Genomic DNA, 15,597 nt, shown 5'->3' on the forward strand with positions numbered 1-15,597 from the left:
CCTCTCTCTCCCCTCTCTCTCCCTCCATCTCTCTCTCTCTCCCTCCCCTCTCTCTCTCTCCCTCCATCTCTCTCTCTCTTTTCCTCTTCCCCTCTCTGTCTCTCTTTCTCTCACCCTCTCTCTAACTCCACCTCTTCTCTCTCTCTTTGTCCCTGTCCAGCCTGGTCCCTGTTCAGTCCTGTTTAGACCTGGTTTTAGTCCTGGTTTAGAGACCTGGTTCCTGGTTTAGTCCTGGTTTAGGTTGGTTAGACCTGGTTTAGACCTGGTTTAGACCTGGTTTAGTCCTGGTTTAGACCTGGTTTAGACCTGGTTTAGACCTGGTTTAGTCCTGGTTTAGACCTGGTTAGACCTGGTTTAGTTTTAGACCTGTTTAGTCCTGTTTAGACCTGGTTTAGTCCTGTTTAGTCCTGGTTTAGACCTGTTTAGTCCTGGTTAGTCCTGTTTAGACCTGTTTAGACCTGGTTTAGAGTTCCTGGTTTAGTCCTGGTTTAGACCTGGTTTAGACCTGGTTTAGTCCTGGTTTAGACCTGGTTTAGACCTGGTTTAGTCCTGGTTTAGACCTGGTTTAGACCTGGTTTAGTCCTGGTTTAGACCTGGTTTAGTCCTGGTTTAGTCCTGGTTTAGTCCTGGTTTAGACCTGGTTTAGTCCTGGTTTAGACCTGGTTTAGTCCTGGTTTAGACCTGGTTTAGACCTGGTTTAGTTCCTGGTTTAGTCCTGGTTTAGTCCTGGTTTAGACCTGGTTTAGTCCTGGTTTAGACCTGGTTTAGTCCTGGTTTAGACCTGGTTTAGACCTGGTTTAGTCCTGGTTTAGTCCTGGTTTAGTCCTGGTTTAGACCTGGTTTTAGTCCTGGTTTAGACCTGGTTTAGACCTGGTTTAGTCCTGGTTTAGTCCTGGTTTAGTCCTGGTTTAGACCTGGTTAGACCTGGTTTAGACCTGGTTTAGTCCTGTTTAGACCTGGTTTAGTCCTCCTGGTTTAGTCCTGGTTTAGACCTGGTTTAGTCCTGTTTAGACCTGGTTTTAGACCTGGTTTAGACCTGGTTTAGTCTGTTAGTCCTGGTTTAGACCTGGTTTAGACCTGGTTTAGACCTGGTTTAGTCCTGGTTTAGTCCTGGTTTAGACCTGGTTTAGACCTGGTTTAGAGTCCTGGTTTAGTCCTGGTTTAGTCCTGGTTTAGTCCTGGTTTAGTCCTGGTTTAGTCCTGGTTTAGTCCTGGTTTAGTCCTGGTTTAGACCTGGTTTAGTCCTGTTTAGTCCTGGTTTAGTCCTGGTTTAGACCTGGTTTAGACCTGGTTTAGTCCTGGTTTAGTCCTGGTTTAGTCCTGGTTTAGTCCTGGTTTACTCCTGGTTTAGTCCTGGTTTAGACCTGTTTACCTGGTTTAGTCCTGGTTTAGACCTGGTTTAGTCCTGGTTTAGTCCTGGTTTAGTCCTTGGTTTATCCTGGTTTAGTCCTGGTTTAGACCTGGTTTAGTCCTGGTTTAGTCCTGGTTTAGTCCCTGGTCCTGGTTAACCTGGTTTATCCTGGTTTAACCTGGTTTAGAGTTTAGACCTGTTTAGTCCTAGTTTAGACCTGGTTTAGTCCTGGTTTAGACCTGGTTTAGTCCTGGGTCTGGTCTAAATCGAGCTCATCAGGAGTTTTACCGACTTTTCCGTCGTCCATTTCCACGGAAACCAGACGTTTGTCCAGAGTCTGGGAAGTTTGGAAGTTTGAAAGTTTGAAAGTCGTCTCCTCGTCTCCTCGTCTCCTCGTCTCCTTCACTAACTCCTCCCACTCAGAGGAAACCTGCTCCTCCAGCTCCGCTCCAGAGTCTGTGTTCGCGCTCGTTAGTCAAACACACGAGTTTATGCTCATCTTTTCATTTATCGTCATGGCAACAATCGATCGAACAGGCTCCTCATCTCCACGACGACACAGTGAACACAACGCGATGGACATTTTACTTTCAAAACTTAATTAGTTACCGTTACGAATTACTTCACCCATAAAGTAACTCAGTTAGTAACTCAGTAAAGTAATTATCCAGTTATTTTACATGTTTTTATAATATTGCCCAAAAACAGTAGTTTGTCTTTGGTAAAGACGAACGTGACTCATCGATAATTCATCATTAAGAATTTGGTCGATCATGTTGGTTTAGTCCTGGTTTAGTCCTGGTTTAGTCCTGGTTTAGTCCTGGTTTAGTCCTGGTTTAGTCCTGGTTTTAGTCCTGTTTTAGTCCTTAGTCCTGGTTTTAGTCCTTTAGTCCTGGTTTTAGTCCTGGTTTAGTCCTGGTTTAGTCCTGTTTTAGTCCTGATTTAGTCCTGGTCCTGGTTTTAGTCCTGGTTTAGTCCTGGTTTAGTCCTGGTTTTAGTCCTGGTTCAAGTCCTGGTTCAGTCCTGGTTTTAGTCCTGGTTCAGTCCTGGTTCAGTCCTGGTTTAGTCCTGGTTTTAGTCCTGTTTAGTCCTGGTTTAGTCCTGGTTTTAGTCCTGGTTCCTGGTCCGGTTTAGTCTGGTTTAAGTCCTGGTTTAGTCCTGGTTTAGTCCTGGTTCAGTCCTGGTTTTAGTCCTGGTTTTAGTCCTGGTTTTAGTCCTGGTTTAGTCCTGGTTTAGTCCTGCTGGTTTAGTCCTGGTTTAGTCCTTTTTAGTCCTGGTTTAGTCCTGGTTTAGTCCTGGTTTAGTCCTGGTTTAGTCCTGGTTTTTTAGTCCTGGTTTAGTCCTGGTTTAGTCCTGTTTTAGTCTTGGTTCAGTCCTGGTTTAGTCCTGGTTTAGTCCTGGTTCAGTCCTGGTTTTAGTCCTGTTTTAGTCCTGTTTTAGTCCTGGTTCAGTTCTTTCCAGAGTTACAAACATGAACACTGAAAGTAAATAAATATAGTTTTATTGTTAAATGTTTTTGTTTTTTTTAATCTGACAGAAGAGCAGCAGGTTGTGGAGGTTGTTGGTTTGGTTCTCGCTCCGTCGCGGCTCTGGACTCTGTTTTGTCAGAGTTTAGACGAGGATCAGTGTGAAAAGTCTGAAAAATGAAAACACAGATGATGTTTTTTGTGTAAAATCTTCAGGTCGACAGATTCTTATTTAACAGTTTTGGGCTGAACTCTTTTGTCTGTTGCCTGGAAACGAGTCTCGTCCGTTTGTCCTTGGACGATCCTGCGCTTTGAAAACGCCACATTTGTTTTCCTTTTATTTATATTATTATTTATTCATTTTTCAGATAAACACAGGATTTTAAAGCAGTTTTCCTTCGAGAAAAAGAACAAAAAGGTTTAGAGCAAAAATTCAGATTCATCAAACTGAGTCAGAGGATCATTCAGAAAACATTTTAAATCACAATAATAATCTGTGTTTCATTGGTTCATTTGTTTTTCAAAATAAAAACAAAAATGACAAAAGAAAAAAAACAACAACAAAAAAACCAAATGACCAAAAAATAACAAAAATTTTCTTCATTATTTTTCTCCAAAACCAAAATTTAAAAAACAGATAAAGATTTGTTTTTTCAGTTTTCAATTTTGTGTTTAAATGAAAAATGGAAAAAAATGGATCCATGGAACTAAATCAGGTCTGAACCAGGACTAAACCAGAACTAAACCAGGTCCTGGTCTTAGTCCTGGTCCCCGTCTCAGTCCCGGTCTCTGTTCTGGTCTCAGCTCTGGTCTGGTCTGGATCTCAGTCTCAGTCTTAGTCCCAGCCTCAGTTGGTCTCAGTCCCACTCTGGTCCTGATCTCAGTCCCAGTCCAGGCCTGGTCTCAGTCCTGGCCTCAATCCTGGTCTCAGTCCTGGTCTCAGTCCCCGTCTCAGTCCCAGTCTCTGTTCTGGTCTCAGCTGTGGTCTGGTCTGGGTCTCAGTCCCAGTCTTAGTCCTGGTCTGGTCCCAGTCTCAGTTCTGGTCTTAGTCTCAGTCTGGTCCCTGTCTCAGTCTCAGTCCCAGTCTCAGTTCTGGTCTCAGTCTCACTCTGGTCCCAATCTCAGTCCTGATCTCAGTCCTGGTCTGGTCTGGGTATCAGTCCCAGTCTTAGTCCTGGTCTGGTCCCAGTCTCAGTTCTGGTCTTAGTCAGTCTGGTCCCTGTCTCAGTCCCAGTCCAGGCTCGGTCTCAGTCTTGGCCTCAATCCTGGTCTCAGTCCTGGTGTCAGGTCTGGTCTCGGTCTCAGTCCCGATCTTAGTCCCAGTCTCAGTCCTGTTCTGGTCCCGGTCTTAGTCCTGATCACCCGACAGTCTACGTGGGCGCAGCTCCGGGCCCGTCCCGACACTCAGTCCTGATTTAGTCCTGGTTTAGTCCTGGTTTTAGTCCTGGTTTTAGTCCTGGTTTAGTCCTGGTTTTAGTCCTGGTTTAGTCCTGGTTTAGTCCTGGTTTAGTCTGTTTAGTTCCTGGTTTTAGTCCTGGTTTTAGTCCTGGGTTTTAGTCCTGGTTTAGTCCTGGTTCCTGGTTTAGTCCTGGTTTAGTCCTGGTTTAGTCCTGGTTTCAGTCCTGGTTTTCCTGTTTAGTCCTGGTTTAGTCCTGGTTTTTGTCCTGGTTTTAGTCCTGTTTTAGTCCTGGTTTAGTCCTGGTTTAGTCCTGGTTTAGACCTGGTTTAGTCCTGGTTTAGTCCTGGTTTAGTTCAGCATCACAGTTTAAGTCACATAAAGTTGGAAAACTGAAAAAAACAAATCTTTATCTGTTTTTTTTTTTTTTTTTTTTCATTTTGGTTTTGGAGACAAATAATGAAGAAAATTGTTGTTTTTTCATTTTATTTATTTTTTGATTTTATTTTGAAAAACGAACACAGATTTTTAATGGAATCTGGGCTCTGAACATTTGTCCACCTGTAATTAAATAAATATGAAGTCGAGCTGTTTAACGTCAGACTTTTTAAAACTTTAAAACAGTAGAAATGTTTTTGAGATTCTGCTGAGTTTGTAAAAAGTCCAAATCGTTAACGATGATTAAAATTCTAAACAAAAACGGAACACGAACACGGACCAGATCTGCAAATAAACCTCCGTCCGTCCGCTCCTCGTGGACGCTCATGTCGCAGCTCTGACCTTTACTGTAACTGTAATTAGGAGTAAAAATAGTCGGCGCTCGGACACTGACGGATCGTGATTTTCCCTTTTGACATTTGGCAGGTTTATTGACGGACGCGTCGCTCTCGTCTGTGTTTGCTCCACTCAAACCTCGTCGTTTATGGAGGAAAACGAAGAGGAATTTTCAAACAGAGGCTGGACTTACAGACGACATCGCTACAGTGTTGGAAGGTAAACAAGTCCAAGAAGTAAAGTACCGTATTTTCAGACTGTGAGGCGCACTTAAAGGTTGTATGGAGGATTTTTGTTTTTGTTTCAAACTGTCAGTGAAAGATTAAAACACCATTACAGAGACGCAGCAGCTTTGTAATTATAATGACCAAAAAAAAAAAAAGAACGAAAATCTATCAACTGTGGACGTGTTGAGGCCAGATAAACATCAGCCAATAGAAAACGAGGCTGCCTCATTTTCTATTGGCTGTTAGGTTGTCAATCAAACTCCCTAGTGTAACTGACTCGTCGGCGCGCGGGGATTATGTGGTTTATGCAGCGGTTCTTAGAGGCTTTTTCGAACTGTAGTTTCGTCGCATTTCGCACAAAGTTTGTCGCGACGGCGGACGAGAATCCACGACCAGTTCGCCGCAAAAGAAAGTCGGTTTTTGAGGTCGCTGAAAGAAGAAGAAGAGAAGGGGAAAAGGAGCGAAGACAAACAAACTGAGGTGATTCTTGGAGATTCCTTCCAGCGATGGTGCGAATGAAACAGACGAAGGGTCTAAAAACTGACGCGTCGGTCGATAAATTACCTCTAGACAGGAAACTTCAACAGTGATTCTGAACGCGCACGAGGACGGTCGCTGTATTTCTCTTCCCTTAAAAAAATCCTCTACACAACCTTTGAAATCCTTTAATTTTCTCAAAAATCTAAAAGAATGAAAACTTCGCACATCAGTTCCTGGCGACGGTGCGTCGGAGGAGCGGGAGCAGCTCAAGAACACGGACAAAAATCCTGCACATGTTTTACTTACAAACTGTAGATTTGTCAGGACAAACTGTGCGACGTTTCAGCACTCGGCCTTCGTCAGGTGAACAGAACGAGAGCTCAGGTGTCGTCGTAAACAGGCTGTGGCAAACACCCAAAGGTGACGGGTCGTAAAGAAACAGTGCACCCAGAACATCATCATTCAAAAACAAGACAAACAACATACAGTGTAATGATAATAATACAAATATGAATCATTAGTAGAAAAATCACTGAATAATAACTGAAAAATACTCTTAACTCTTTTATTTTTTTATTATTATTCAATAACATTTTGTTATAATGTTTAGTTTTGTTTCATTCACATGTTTTAAGTGTTGGGAAGTTTACTTTTAAAATGTAATCCCCTACAGATTACAGATTACACACACCAAAATGTAGTTTGTAACGTAATCCATTAAATTACTTAAAGTGAGTAATGTAATCTGATTACTTACGAGGAAATCTTCACATAAGATGTTTTATCTGCTAAAAGAAAATAAAAAAGTCCAGATTTTACTGAACCAAATAAAAAATATTATTGATAGAAAACGAAGAAACACGTCCACACAGCAGGATTTAGTCCTGTTAAATCCTGGTCTAGTCCTGGTTTAGACCTGGTTTAGTCCTGGTTTTAGTCCTGGTTTAGTCCTGGTTTTAGTCCTGTTTTAGTCCTGGTTTTGCCCAAAATGTGAAAACAGTAAAATCCCTTCAACCAAGTAACTGTAATCCAATTCCCACTCACTGAAACAGTAACTGTAACTGAATACAGTTACTCATCATTTGTACTCTGATTACTCCAGTACATGTAATCTGTTACTCCTCATCACTGCATGTTTTTAGTAACTCTTTATTATTTGTCTGTTTAGGTTTGTGTGACGAGGAGCAACATTAGGACAAACAGTAAATCAGAAGTTGGTGGATTCTGGGCTCTTCTAGTAGGAGAACGGAGCACTTCCTGCGCCTGGACGTCTCCATCCCTCTGCTGTGTTCAGATGTTGTTTCTGTGTTGGTGTGAGTTGAGTTTAACCTTCAGCTCTCGGCTCCTCATCCGTCACTGTCATCTCCTCTGTCCTCTGATTACACCGCGAGAACGAGAGGCCGCGGCGACTGCGCCAACGCCAACGCCAACGCCAACGCCAACGCCAACGCCAACGCCAACGCCAACGCCAACGCCAACGTCAACGCAACGCCAACGCCAACGCCAACGCCAACGCCAACGCAACGCCAACGCCAACGCCAACGCCAACGCCAACGCCAACGCCAACGCAACGCCAACGCCAAACACCAACACCAACGCCAACGTCAACGCCAACGCCAACGCCAACGCCAACACCAACGCCAACACCAACGCCAACACCAACACCAACGCCAACGCCAACGCCAACACCAAACGCAACGCCAACGCCAACACCAACGCCAACGCCAACACCAACACCAACGCCAACGCCAACACCAACCAAATTACCCGCCCGTACACCCACCCGCATGCCAAACCGCACAAATCCCCCGCCCGCTCTCCAACGTCGCCCGCCAACCCGCTCACCGACACGTCGCTGTTCAGACATCGACGTCTGATCGTCAGAGAAGCGACATAAACATTATTTTTCACTCGTCCCACTGCTTCCACTTTTTTTGTTTCATTGTCAGAGCAGCAGCACTTTACTCTTTTATAAACATTCGGCTTTTCCGACATGAATAATGTGAATTCGACTTCCTGTTAGACTTTGTGTTTTCATATTTCATCGATCACAGAATAGTTCGGTCACAGAGGAGATCAGACGGCGGGAGAACGTCCGAACTGAACCGCGGGAAACAGTCGTGCGTTTAAAAAAGCGCATAGGCCGGGTTTTCTTATTGAATGTTGCAGGTGTAAAGTTTGATTCGTGTGTTTTGTTTTTTTCACGTTTGTGTTTGAAAGTCGTCGTCTTCGTGTCTCCGCGGCTCGTTCCTCGGCTCGCGTTATCTCCTCCTCCTCGTGTTCTCGTTAGCATGTACATAATAGTTCCTGCGTCATTCATCACGCGGGGGGACGAGGTGCAGCCGGAGATAAGGTGCGTTTGAGGCAGGGCACGTGCGACCTTGGCGAAGGCGCTCGGGCCTGACTCGGTTTGACTCCGCTTCACTTCGCTCTGCCGCGAGGAGCCGACGTGGAGCTGATGAACGTGGAGCTGACGCGGTCGGTCGTCGTGGTCGTTACGGGACACGCGACGCGAGATTAAAGGTGCATTATGTCACTTTTTGGTTTTATTTGACCGCGTTGTTTCATCTCCTCCACAGTTGTTGCTCCATCGTCTGTTCTGTTTCTGTTTGTTTGTTGTTTTCTCCAGGTTTAAAGCTGCAGGAGCCGATTTGTCCCTCACATTATAAACACAATCTCAACTTTAAACTTTTTAGCATTTTGTATGACGAGGTTTTCAGTTTAGTCCTAGTTTAGTCTTCATTAAATCCTGGTTTAGACTGATTTAGACCTGGTTTTCTGATTTAGTCTGGTTTAGTGGTTTTAGTTCTGTTTAGATCTTTAGACCTGGTTTTAGGTTGGTTTAGACCTGGTTTAGTTTTGGTTTAGACCTGGTTTAGTCCTGGTTTAGGTTTAGACTGGTTCCTGTTTAGACCCTGGTTTAGACCTGGTTTTAGTCCTGGTTTTTAGTTCTGTTTAGACCTGGTTTAGACCTGGTTTCCTCTGGTCTGTCCTCTCTCCTCTCTTCTCTCCTCTTCTTCCTTTCTCTTCTACCTCTTTTTTAGGTTTAACCTGGTTTAGTCCTGGTTTAGACTGCTTTAGATCTGGTTAAATGCTGGTTTAGCCTGCTTTTAGACCTGGTTTAGACCTAGTTTAGTCTAGTTTAGACCCTGCTTTAGACCTGGTTTTAGACTTGGTTTAGGTTCTGGTTTAGACCTGGTTTAGACCTAGTTTTAATTCTAGTTTAGACCTGCTTTAGACCTGGTTTTAGGTCTGGTTTTAGTCCTGGTTTAGTTTTGGTTTAGACCTGGTTAAATCCTGGTTTAGATTTAGTCCTGGTTTTAGTTCTGTTTAGACCTGGTCTTCCTCTCCTCCTCCTCTGTCTGTCCTTCTCCTCTCCTCTCTTCTCTCCTCTTCCTTTCCTAGTCTCTCTTCCTCTCTCCTCGTCTTCGTCTTCGTCTCTGTGTGTGAGTGTTGTTCCTCGTCAGTGTGTGGTGTGTGTCTGTGTGTGCTGCGGTGTGTGTCTGTGTGTGTGTGTGTGTGTGTGTGTGTCTGTGTGTGTGTGTGTGTGTGTGGTGTGTGTCTGCGGTGTGTGTGTGTGTGTGTGTCTGTGTGTGTGTGTGTCTGTGTGTGTGTGTGTGTGTGTGTGTGTCTGTGTGTGTGTGTGTGTGTGTGTGTGTTCTGTGTGTGTGTGTGGTGTGTGTGTCTGTGTGTGTGTGTGTGTGTGTGTGTGTGTCTGCGGTGTGTGTGTGTGTGTGTGTGTGTCTGTGTGTGTCTGTGTGTGTGTGTGTGTGTGCTGTGTGTGTGTGTGTGTGTGTGTGTGTGTCTGTGTGTGTGTGTGTGTGTGGGTGTGTGTCTGCGGTGTGTGTCTGTGTGTGTGTCTGTGTGTGTGTGTGTGTGTGTGTGTCTGTGTGTGTGTGTGTCTGTGTGTGTGTGTGTGTGTGTCTGTGTGTGTGTCTGTGTGTGTGTCTGTGGTGTGTGTCTGTGGTGTGTGTCTGTGTGTGTGTGTCTGTGGTGTGTGTCTGTGTGTGTGTGTGTGTGTGTCTGTGTGTGTGTGTCTGTGTGTGTGTGTGTGTGTGTGTGTGTGTCTGTGTGTGTGTGTCTGTGTGTGTGTCTGTGTGTGTGTTCTGTGTGTGTGTGTGTGTCTGTGTGTGTGTGTGTGTGTGTGTGTCTGTGGTGTGTGTGTGTGTGTGTGTGTGTCTGTGGTGTGTCTGTGTGTGTGTGTGTGCTGTGTGTGTGTGTGTGTGTGTGTGTGTGTGTGTGTGTGTGTGTGTGTGTCTGTGTGTGTGTCTGTGTGTGTGTGTGTGTGCTGTGGTGTGTGTGTGTGTCTGTGGTGTGTGTCTGTGGTGGCGTCTCGATGGCTTCGGTGATACGACTTCCGCCGGTAACACAGCAGCACCGGAATATTAATACAGAGCCACAGAGCCACAGAGATGAAGAGCCAGAGAGATGAAGAGCCAGAGAGCCACAGAGCCACAGAGATGAAGAGCCAGAGAGTCACAGAGCCAGAGAGCCAGAGCCACAGAGATGAAGAGCCAGAGAGCTGAAGAGCCAGATCCAGAGAAGCTGAAGAGCCACAGAGCCACAGAGATGAAGAGCCAGAGAGTCACAGAGCCAGAGAGCCAACGAGATGAAGAGCTGAAGAGCCAGAGAGTCACAGAGCCAGAGAGCCAACGAGATGAAGAGCCAGAGAGCCAAAGAGCTGAAGAGCCAGAGAGCCAAAGAGCTGAAGAGCCAAAGAGCCAGCGAGCTGAAGAGCTGAATACCTGGAGAGCCAGAGAGCCGTTAAAAGCCATAAAAGGAGCTGTTCATTTGAAACCCACCACTTCATGACATCACAAGATGGAACAGAGCGTTTTGAGCTTTGTTGATGTAGACAGACGAATATCAAAAGTTACTCAAACACTCTGAGACTGGTTCAGTCCTGGTTCAGTCCTGGTTCAGTCCTGGTTTAGTCCTGGTTTAGTCCTGGTTTAGTCCTGGTTTAGTCCTGGTTTAGTCCTGGTTCAGTCCTGGTTTAGTCCTGGTTTAGTCAGTCTGGTTTCCTGGTTTAGTCCTGGTTTAGTCCTGGTTCCTGGTTTAGTCCTGGTTTAGTCCTGGTTTAGTCCTGGTTTAGTCCTGGTTTAGTCCTGGTTTAGTCCTGGTTCAGTCCTGGTTTAGTCCTGGTTCCTGGTTTAGTCCTGGTTTAGTCCTGGTTTAGTCCTGGTTTAGTCCTGGTTTAGTCCTGGTTTAGTCCTGGTTTAGTCCTGGTTTAGTGGTTTAGTCCTGGTTTAGTCCTGGTTTAGTCCTGGTTTTTAGTCCGGTTCCCTGGTTTTAGTCCTGGTTTAGTCCTGGTTTAGTTCCTGGGTTTAGTCCTGGTGGTTTAGTCCTGTTTTGGTCCTGGTTTAGTCCTGGTTTTAGACCTCCTGGTTTAGTTGGTTTAGTTCCTGGTTTAGTCCTAGTCCTGGTTTAGTCCTGGTTTAGTCCTGGTTTTATCCTTGGTTTAGTCCTGGTTTAGTCCTGGTTTAGTAAACCTGGTTCAAGTCCTGGTTCAAACCCTGGTTTAGTCCTGGTTCAATTCAGTCCTGGTTTATCCTGGTTCAATTCCTGGTTTTTTTTTTTTTTTTTTCTTTTTTTATTTAGATTTTTTCGTTTTGATTTCAAATAATGAAGAAAATAATCGTTCTTTTCTTATTTTTGCTTTTATTTTGAAAAATGAACGACACACAGATTTGTCGCTCTGAACTCTTACAGTAATTTAGTTTCCGTTTTTTCCGTACTTTATTTTTCCATTTCATTTATGTTTTATATTTGACGTCTTCAGTTTACAGATTTATAAAATATTTAAAACTGAATGAGCAGGTTTTTCTTTTCACACACAGAGTCGTCGTATATTAACATAACATATTATCGTTGTGTGGGGTTATAAACGACGGCGACGGCGCGCGGCGGCGGCGGCGGCGGCGGCGGCGGCGGCGGCGGCGGCGGCGGCGGCGGCGGCGGCGAGGGCTAATCACGAGCTAATGTGTTTCAAAGGGGGAGCCAATTAAAGTAATGACAAAAGTTTGCAAAGAAAGTTAAATCTAGTAAACAGAATAATGATGCAGATTAGCCGCAGATTCCATTCGGTGGCTTTTGTTTATTGGAATAAGACGAATGCCTTTGTTGCCATGGTGATTTAACACTCCTCCCGGGCGACGCCGTTCTGATTAATCCCGGCGCTAAACGAACGGCGAGTAAACGAGCGGAGAGAAGAGACGACGAGCTTCTCCAACGCCGGAGCTCGTCTGCGTCGTTTTTATTTCTGGGAATTGGATTACAGTTACTTTGTTGAAATAAATGGATTACACAGAGAACTAAACCAGGACTAAACCAGGACTAAACCAGGACTAAACCAGGACTAAACCAGGACTAAACTAGGACTAAACCAGGACTAAACCAGGACTAAACTAAACAGGACTAAAACTAAACAGGACTAAACCAGGACTAAACCAGGACTAAACTAGGACTAAACCAGGACTAAACCAGGACTAAACCAGGACTAAACCAGGACTAAACCAGGACTAAACCAGGACTAAACCAGGACTAGGACTAAAACTAAACCAGGACTAAACCAGGACTAAAAGGACCAGGACTAAACCAGGACTAAAACTAAACCAGGACTAAACCAGGACTAAAACCAGGTCTAAACCAGGGACTAAACCAGGACTAAACCAGGACTAAACCAGGACTAAACCAGGACTAAACCAGGACTAAACTAGGACTAAACCAGGTCTAAACCAGGACTAAACCAGGACTAAACCAGGACTAAACCAGGACTAAACCAGGACTAAACCAGGACTAAACTAGGACTAAACCAGGTCTAAACCAGGACTAAACCAGGACTAAACCAGGACTAAACAGGACTAAACCAGGACTAAACCAGGACTAAACCAGACTAGGACTAAACCAGGACTAAACCAGGACTAAACTAGGACTAAAAAACCAGGACTAAACAGGACTAAACCAGGACTAAACTAGGACTAAACCAGGACTAAACTAGGACTAAACCAGGACTAAACCAGGACTAAACCAGGACTAAACTAGGACTAAACCAGGACTAAACCAGGACTAAACCAGGACTAAACCAGGACTAAACCAGGACTAAAACCAGGACTAAACCAGGACTAAACCAGGACTAAAACTAGGACTAAACCAGGTCTAAACCAGGACTAAACCAGGACTAAACCAGGACTAAACCAGGACTAAACTAAACCAGGACTAAACCAGGACTAAACCAGGACTAAACCAGGGACTAAACCAGGACTAAACTAGGACTAAACTAGGACTAAACCAGGACTAAACTAGGACTAAACCAGGACTAAGGACTAAACCAGGACTAAACCAGGACTAAACAGGACTAAACCAGGACTAAACCAGGACTAAACCAGGACTAAACCAGGACTAAACAAGGACTAAACCAGGACTAAACTAGGACTAAACTAGGACTAAACCAGGACTAAACTAGGACTAAACCAGGACTAAACTAGGACTAAACCAGGACTAAACCAGGACTAAACCAGGACTAAAAGAGCGCAGAGAGAAGACGAGCCGGAGCTTCTCAAACGCTGGAACCGGAGCTCGTCTGTGTTGTGTTTCTTTCTGTTTTTTTTTTTACATTTTTATCCTGATTAATATGGATCAAAAATATATATCTCAATATCTGCAGAAAAATAATCCCCTAAAACTGAAAACTGCTTAACAAATCTGTCAAATTCCACAAGGAGGAACAAACACACACACACACACACACACACACACACACACACACACACGCTAAAATACATAAAACGGGGGGGATTCTGAGTCGTCAGATTTTTTTGTGAAATCCGATGTTTTTTCGAGGTCGTTCACATTTCCAGTTAAATGTGACTTGTATGTGACTCCAGTGTGAACATTAAACGGTCCAAAAGTGTCCCACATGTGACACTGGAGACACGACGACGTCAACCGCAGCGAGCGTGCGAACATGGACGCAGCATCGAGCACCTGGAGATTTTAAAGTTCCTCTCGTACCGGAGCCACAACATGAACAACTGACTTGTTTTAAGGAGGAGATTGAGAAGGAGAAGGAGCAGGTTTTTGGTGGTGGTGTTTTGTGGTGAGTGGAGATGTGCTTCACTTCAGTCACATGGATCATGAACAGTTTTCTCTACTTCAGTGCAGAATAGTGACGTTTGTGTCTTGTTGATGACGTGTAGGTGGATGAATGTGACCTGACTGTTCACACTCAAGTCACATGTTAAAGATCAGATATGGATCAGTTTCAGGAGCACAGATCCAAGTGTCCTGGGTCATGTTTGAAAACATCAGATCTGTGTGGTTCAGACATTAAAAGATCAGATTTGGGTCACTTCAGGTTCAGTCTGAACACAGACATGGTCCCTCCAGTGTGTCCTGGGTCTCCTCCCGCTGGGACATGAACACCTCCTGAGGGACACGTCCAGGAGACATCAGAACAGACGTCCTCCCCTCAGACGCTCCTCTCCACGTGGAGGAGCAGCGGCTCTACTCCGAGCTCCTCCCGTGTGACCGTGTGCCTATTTTAATTCTGACATTTTATTTTTTTTCTGGTTTATTTGAAGTTCTGCTGCTGAAGAATGAACCTGAAAAATCGTTTCAGTTTTGTGAACAAACATGTTTGGTCGTTTACAGCGACGTGTTTATTTTCACATTTTAGAAAATCACTGTTGATCCACGACGAGAAACAGAAACAGCAATAAACCACAGAACTATTTTTTTATGTCAATTTTTTTTTCATAATTTTCAGAAAATAAAACAAAATATAACAAAAGAGAGACAAAAATGAAACAAAAATAACAAAGATAATAGTACATTAAAAGAAAAAAGATATATAATACAGTTAATAATACATATTATATATACATATATACACATAGACACACATACATACACGTACATGTACACAAGTATACATACATACTGGTCATGAGCTCTGGGTAGTGACCGAAGGGACGAGATCGCGGATACAAGCGCTCGAAATGAGTTTCCTCCGCAGGGTGTCTGGGCGTCTCCCTTAGAGACAGAGTGAGGAGCTCGGAGTAGAGCCGCTGCTCCTCCACGTGGAGAGGAGCGTCTGAGGGGAGGACGTCTGTTCTGACGTCTCCTGGACGTGTCCCTCAGGAGGTGTTCATGTCCCACCGGGAGGAGGAGACCCAGGACACACTGGAGGGACCATGTCTCTGGACTGGACTGGGAACACCTCAGGTCCCACTGGAGGAGCTGGAGGAAGTGTCTGGGGTGAAGGGAAGTCTGGGAGTCTCTGCTTCAGACTGATGCCCCCGAGACTCGACCCCAGAGAAGCAGAAGAAAATGGCTGGATGGTTTACATACACATGTTATACATTATATATTATCACCTATACATACAGATAAATACACTGCATGTGTGTGTGTGTGTGTGTGTGCACAGACACACACACACACACACACACACACACACATGTGAGAGGGACAGTTCATATGTTCAACAGAGCCTGTGCATCATGTACCATTCATGCTTTTTTCCCTTTTTCTTCTCCTTTTTCTTTCCACAAAAATATATATACATACATATATATATATATATATATATATATATATATATATATATATATATATATATATATATATATATATATATATATAATATATTATATATATATATATATATATATATATATAGTATATATATATATATATATCATATATATATATATATATATACATATATATATATATATATATACATATATATATATATATATATGTATATATATATATATATATATATATATATATATATATATATATATATATATATATATATATATATATATATATATATACATATACATATATATATATATACACAAGACAAAGCTGCAGACACTTGTTCACTTATTT

Source organism: Boleophthalmus pectinirostris, unplaced genomic scaffold (genome assembly GCF_026225935.1).
Source record: "Boleophthalmus pectinirostris isolate CB_2022bp ecotype Guang Dong unplaced genomic scaffold, ASM2622593v1 HiC_scaffold_1, whole genome shotgun sequence".
NCBI lineage: Eukaryota > Metazoa > Chordata > Actinopteri > Gobiiformes > Gobiidae > Boleophthalmus > Boleophthalmus pectinirostris.